Here is a 6,780-nt window from a genome sequence, read left to right as displayed (position 1 = left end):
CCTTGGTTTCGGGTTTTAATAGGGCATTTACATGGTCAAGCCCACCTAATAAATGGATTAGATTGCACGCATATGCTGTTTTGACATATGTTGTAGTGATTTCTTGAAAAGAAGAAGACGTAAGACTTTTATTAGGTAGGTCCCACATGATCAATGGTTTAGATGATTTGATTGTTGGATATTTAGATGGCATATTCGTGGGCCTACATAGTTGTGAACTGTTTAACAATGGAGTGGTGCACTTGGACTGTATTACATATTTACGATACTTTAATTGGATGTTAATTCTACCTAGTATAGAAATTCCAGGGAGATTATTAGTTGTAATGGGATGAGCTACTTTGTACATTTTTATATAAATATAAGTCTTAATCTCTTCACTCGAGGTGGGCAGGATCTGACTCGACTTGTCAGATCCGACTAGATCGAACCGGTCAAATCCAATTCGACTCGAAAAGTCAGGGTTGGGTCGAATCGAGTGGACCCACTCAGATCTGACCTCAAAACAAGTCAAGTTCGGTTCAGTAGCCAATTTGATCTGATCCGATCTGATCTGGTCATGTAGTATAAAGTATTTTTTTAATATATATATATATATATATATATATATATATATATATATATAAAACTTTACATTATAAAACTACTATCATACCTTGATTTTGATGTTGCCGGCTCTATGTTTGATGAAATACTTATAAAATGTTGCTACCGTTTCGCATTCTATGAAAAATTTAAGATGTACTTTATGTGTTTGAGAAAATTTCACAGCCTTGAACTGACGTGAGCTACTCACCGTACCAAGCTGAGCTTATTCATCCTCCTCCATTCATCAGGTTTGTTTCATTTTTATTATTATTATTATTTTTTATTTCTCTATGCATTTTTCCCTGGCTCATCGGTGGTCCAGTTGAGGTCAGGACCTCGCTAGCTTGGCTATAGCGTCCAGCCTTAGCTCTCCTCCTTTCTCTCCCGATTTCTATCCTCTCCTTCTTTCTCTCCTCCTTTCTCTTCCTCTTTCTCTCCTGATTTCCCTCCTCTCCTTTTTTCTCTCCTCATTTCTTTCCCTCTCTCCCCCAATTTGCTTCTTGATTCCTTCCTAGAGAGTCTCCGACTCGGCTTGACTCAACTCAGTCTGAAATCGACCGGACAAACTCAAAGGATTCAAATTGAATCGAGTCAGCCCTACTGGACTCAATCCCGAATCGGATTGAGTTTAGGTCAGGTTCTTGAAAAAATCGGACCGAGTTGAGTTGGACCCAATCTAGTTTGACTTGACTCGATGCCCACCTCTACACTTCACTCACACATTCAGAGACCTTAAGTTTTATTGATAAGGGTTTTTTATATATGGGTGTAAGGTCTAGAAAATCAAAGACATCCTCGTAAATGACTTCTAATTCAGGAATATATTTAAGATTAAGTAATTTAATTTATAATTTTCATAATTGATGCATATATGATCCTACGTGCTGCAATATATAATCTTACAAAATATTTATATAATCTTTAACATAGTCAGATGAAAAATAGTTATAGATTTTTCAGATAAAAGACATCCTTGCAAAGGGTTTCTAATTCAGGTATGCATTTAAGATTCAGTTATTCAAATTCTATGATCTCTATAATTAATGCATAGATAATCTTATATTCCATGATATAACTTTAGAAAATATTTGTATAATTTTTAAAAGCCCATTTAGATTCCACCAAATAAGTTATCTTTTCTACTTACAACAGCTAATAGGTAACTTATTTGAGATACATAATTTTGGTTTAAGATCAATTTTAAAAAAATAAAAAAAACAAAAAAAAAAACACTCACATCCATTGCTCTGGCAGACTGAGCGGAGATACCTTGTTTCAACACTTGAGGTCTTGGCATCGATCCCTAGCGGGGGTGGCTAACATGGAGTGTGTGTACTGACAAGCTAACCAAAAAAAAATAAAATTAATTAAAAAAAAAACTTAAAAGTTACCTAATAACTTCACTTTAATAAGTAAAAATTAAGATAAATTACTTGGGGCATAAGTAACTTATCTCAAGTAACTTACAATCCGAACACGTCGCCCCTAACCATAGGTTCTTGCCAAATACAAGCTAACGCAAAATGGTTATCTTGCATTTAAGGCTAGCCATGAGTCAGGCCTAACCTGGAAAAATCCAAAATTTAGGTAGAGCTGACCTAATACCCAAGAAGTAAAAAGTCCAGGCCTGATTTCCATGAGAAGTTATTACTTTTTACTGGAGGCCCACACATGATAAGAGCATATCGGTCTTTGTTATTAGGTCATTAAAAAATTATATAAATCACATAATCTTCGTAGGTAGGTGGCATCCTTTCCGACCATCGGAATTGGGATTGCTTTGGTAGCTCTCAGGACCATGTGAGTTGGTGGGTCTCACTATAGTGATGTGTCTGACACATGTTGAAGTGCGTGCTTTCACGGATTACCATTCAAAGACTACTCCTTGAGTTACTGAATCCTGAAGCAGTTGCTCAACATACATAAGCGATTACAAAAGAAAATAGCTTGGGAGAGGGTTTCATTCCCAAAAGCTTTGTGCAATGTATTTTATCAGAGGCCGTACATGTGCCATCATGGCATGATAAGTCTCAGATCCAATCCATCTATTAAAATGCTGGTACTGTATTGATTCACTGGGCCAAGAATCAGGTTAATCTAATGGTTAGATGGACCACGGTTTAGAAAAGAAATGTGTACGTCTTTGAAATATTTGGCTGAGGTTTTCTAAGCCATCTAACTGTTTCTAATATTGGGGCCCACATATTGAGTGAACCAGATTGATTTTTGGTAAAACACGGACAAGGTTGGCAGAATGTGATGGATGGATTGGACCCACACCCATCTGCCATGCTGGCACGTGTGGCGTGTATACACGCCACCACCACATATGGAAATCTGGTAGACAGTTGAAACAACCGGTTGGACGCGCACTGATGATGTTCTCCGACAAATATCAATCTGGTTGGAGTTGGGCCCACAAACAAGTGAACGGCTTTGAAAACTGAACCCATGCATTATTTGGTCAGAGCATCTACACAGCATAAATCATCTGACCAAATCGGATTGGGGGACATCTATTGGACGGTTAAGAATGGAATAATCCAATGGCCCTATTTTAGGAAACAAGAAGATGGGGTCCACATGATGTACGGTGCACATGTCTGTACTACAGGATGTGGGTTGTTTGATTTATCCTACACCTTTTGTTCATGAAATAGTAAAAATAATAAGTATTTCCTCACTTAGGTGGGCCCCCCTTACAAACTTACGTTCACAGTCTCTTCTAGTTGTTTCATGTGTTGTGGCTCATTCAAGTTGCCAATTTGGTAGGGTTTGGTGATAGACTCTGAGGAGTTTCAACACATGGTCTTGATTCGATACCCATAGGTGGTGAAATCCCACTAACACGTGTTGGGTGCGTGTGTAAATAATTAAAATAAAATAAGAAGTTGTCAATTTGTCAGATTTCTTCTCCAAGAGCTTGATAGAAAGGGACTTGATGTACAAAGTTAATTTCACGGGACATAGTGGGCCGCATGTATTTCGACGTCGTCTTCCTATTGTTCCATGTGTTATGACCCACTTGAGTTGCTGATCTGTTGGATTTTTTACCCTAATGCGTGATAGAAATAGGCTTACCTGGCGCCAAACAGCTCCTAAAGAGGAGCCCATTGAGTCTGATCGTAGTAATATCAATTTGTGTTAGACTATGCCTGTGACCTTATGGCTCAGGAGTAGACTCAACATGAGGTCATGGGTTCGAGCACCCATTGTGGTGTGACTGCATGGGCTTGTGTGGTGTGTGTGAGTATATATGTGTATGTGTGTGTGTTAGACCATGATGTGGTGCCATTTCACTTGTATAATATATGTTTGTTAGACTGTTTGAGTATATGTTCGCAAAAGGGCACGACCGCTTTTTAAAAGGTTGTTAGGTGGGTGCGTGCTCGGCTATATTTGGCAGGCCAATAAAATGATGCCATGTAATGACTCAGTGGAACTCATTTCCCTATCTTGACTGGATCCACTCTCCTCCAAAATATTCAAAGGACTAGTACCATACCTTTATATAAGGGTCTCATTGGCAAAAGCGTAGAATAAAAAATATCCTGTGCTTGGAAGTTACATGGGGCCTCTGTAATGTTTGTGCGGAATCTATCTTGTTCATTTATTTTTTTTGACTCATGTTACATCATGGGACTAAAATAATATAGATCCAAAACGGAAGTGTATTGCAATAGAGGAAATAATTGGATTAAATAATCATTATTGAAACATTTATATGGTCATGGAAGTTTTGTATCAAGCTAAGCTTGTGTTTCCAGTTCTCCCCATTGAGAATGACCTTATAAATGATTGATGTCATATTAAAATCAAAGTAAACTTTAGAAAGTTTTCAATGTTAGTAATTTATTTTCCCATTTTTTCCTCTTGTTTGGCCTTTTTGAGTTTCAAATCCGACTAATTTTTAGTCTCACTAGTGAATTTATCGTAAACATCACAGTGGGCCCACCTAGCTTTCCAATATAAAAACTTATTGTGAAAGCCTTTAGTAGCCAATCTATTTCCTAGCTCATTTATGTAAGAATCTTATAAAGTGGGCCTTGTTGATCTCTGGTTTAGATTTACGTAAAGGTTGGATAGTGTGATCGGGTGCACCAATGGGTCTCACCAAGTTGTGATATATTTTAAAATTCGTATACAGGATGACTGCTATAACTGTGATACGCACATAGTATTTCAAAAAAGCTGAGATTACCAATTTGCGTAGAGCTTTGAGGAGAGGAGTTTTGATAGGTTTCAAACTCTTCACCCATCTAACCTTTATTAACAATGCTGGGTCCTCAGTCCAACGCACAGGAGTCTAATCTCACCACAGATTTTGTAAAGGGTGGAAGAAAAAAAAAGATCTCGGCATCCGAATTCTACAATCATGATGTCATAGATAGGTAAGATATCTCCCTCCTCTCCTTTTATCTCCAGATTCAATGCGTAGCAAGGTCATTTGGCAATTTCACATATAAAGGTTTAACAATTTAAACACTGATTTTGACTGCATCAAAACGAAAGGGCTTATAAGATTTTATAGTACGCTAATGTCTTGATCGCTGATGTACAAACTAAAATCCACTCGATTTGATGCGAGTTTAAATCCGCGCTGCCGAGCAAGCCTCTACCATATTTCTACATTATATAATCATTCAAGTAATTGACTTTTGGGACACTTGGACAATTAAAACAATGGTTGCGAATATTTAGTTGGTTTATTCTAAGTAACATGTCCTTTACATAATTAATGAGCGCCTGCATATCAAGCTCCACAAGTTGCCAGAGTATCAAATAACGCCCCCATTAAATAATCACACGACGCTTCTTTATTGGTTACTTTATTTTTCAGGAAATGATATCCACAACCACCACTCCTGGTAAATGCACCTTTGTTTTTTCTATTCATGATAAGACAATATAACGGACGAGGATAGCAGGCCCACCTGACCTGTAGAAATGTCGCTGCTGGTCGGTACTCTGTGAGCCCCACAATGATGTATATTCTTTATCCACACCGTCCATTCATTTTTCCCAGCTGATTTAGTATGTGAACTAAAAAAATTAGGTAGATTTAAATCTTATGTGGACCACATCATAGGAAACAGTGGACATTGAACGCACACCATTAAAAACTTGTTAGGGGCTGCAGAAGTTTTGGATCAAGCTGATATTTGTGTTTTTCCTTCATCCAGGTCCTGTGGCCTCATCAATAGATTGGATGGCAAATGAACGTTAGGGTGGAACCTAGGAAGTTTTTTGATGGTGGTGTTCAATCACCACTGTTTCCTATGGTGTGGTCCACTTGATATTTGAATCTACTTCATTTTTTGTGTCATGCCCTAAAGTGATCGGAGAAAATAAATGTATGGTGTGGATATAAAAACATACATTAAGGTGGGCCCCACAGTCACGGATCCATCGAGTTCGTGGTTCCCGTGATCCACCGAATCCGCTTTCATGCGGCGGGCGCACGTGTAAAGTTGAAGATGATCTGGTACTGCCGGAAGAATCGGAATAAGGTAGATCCATCTCTACATAGTAAGGGTGGCAGGTCTATGTGTCAATCTGGACCGTCCATCTAGTGGGCCCAATTATGGATAGACTGTTTATTGAAAATCACACGTCATGGACAATCCTATCCCTCAATTATTTCATTCATCTTCCAAAACTTAACGTTGACCATTTAAATCAATAACCATTTTTCTATTCTACCTTTAGTTGGAAGGCCAACGGTCAAATTGAAAGGATCATGCGAACTTTGTCCATCCATATCTGGGGCCACTTGATGGACAGTCCTGATTGATAGATCAACCTGCCACGTGCAGCGTCAAGAGCTGAATCAACCATATTCCGGTTCTGCCGGCGTTATCTTATGAGTTCATTCCGTGAAGAATGGACCGGAGTTATTTGATACTCTGGTGGAGTAAGAAGCTCGATATGCAGTTACTGAGATATTGTACACGTGGCATGAATTAGCTTAAACTAAAACGACTAAATTGTGGAATCCACACTTTCCCAATATCATATTATTTTGCTATTTTCAACTTTGATTTGTGGACACGCATTGGATTTTTTCATTCTTAACCGTCCAATAAATGTCCACCAATCCAAGATCCTGATAACCGAGTAACTGTAATTTTTTATTCACAACACATCTAAACTGGGACTAAATTTTGGACACTTTTAAGTTGAAGTCTTAAG

Source organism: Magnolia sinica, chromosome 17, assembly GCF_029962835.1.
Source record: "Magnolia sinica isolate HGM2019 chromosome 17, MsV1, whole genome shotgun sequence".
NCBI classification, from domain to species: domain Eukaryota; kingdom Viridiplantae; phylum Streptophyta; class Magnoliopsida; order Magnoliales; family Magnoliaceae; genus Magnolia; species Magnolia sinica.
This window is presented reverse-complemented; position numbering follows the sequence as displayed.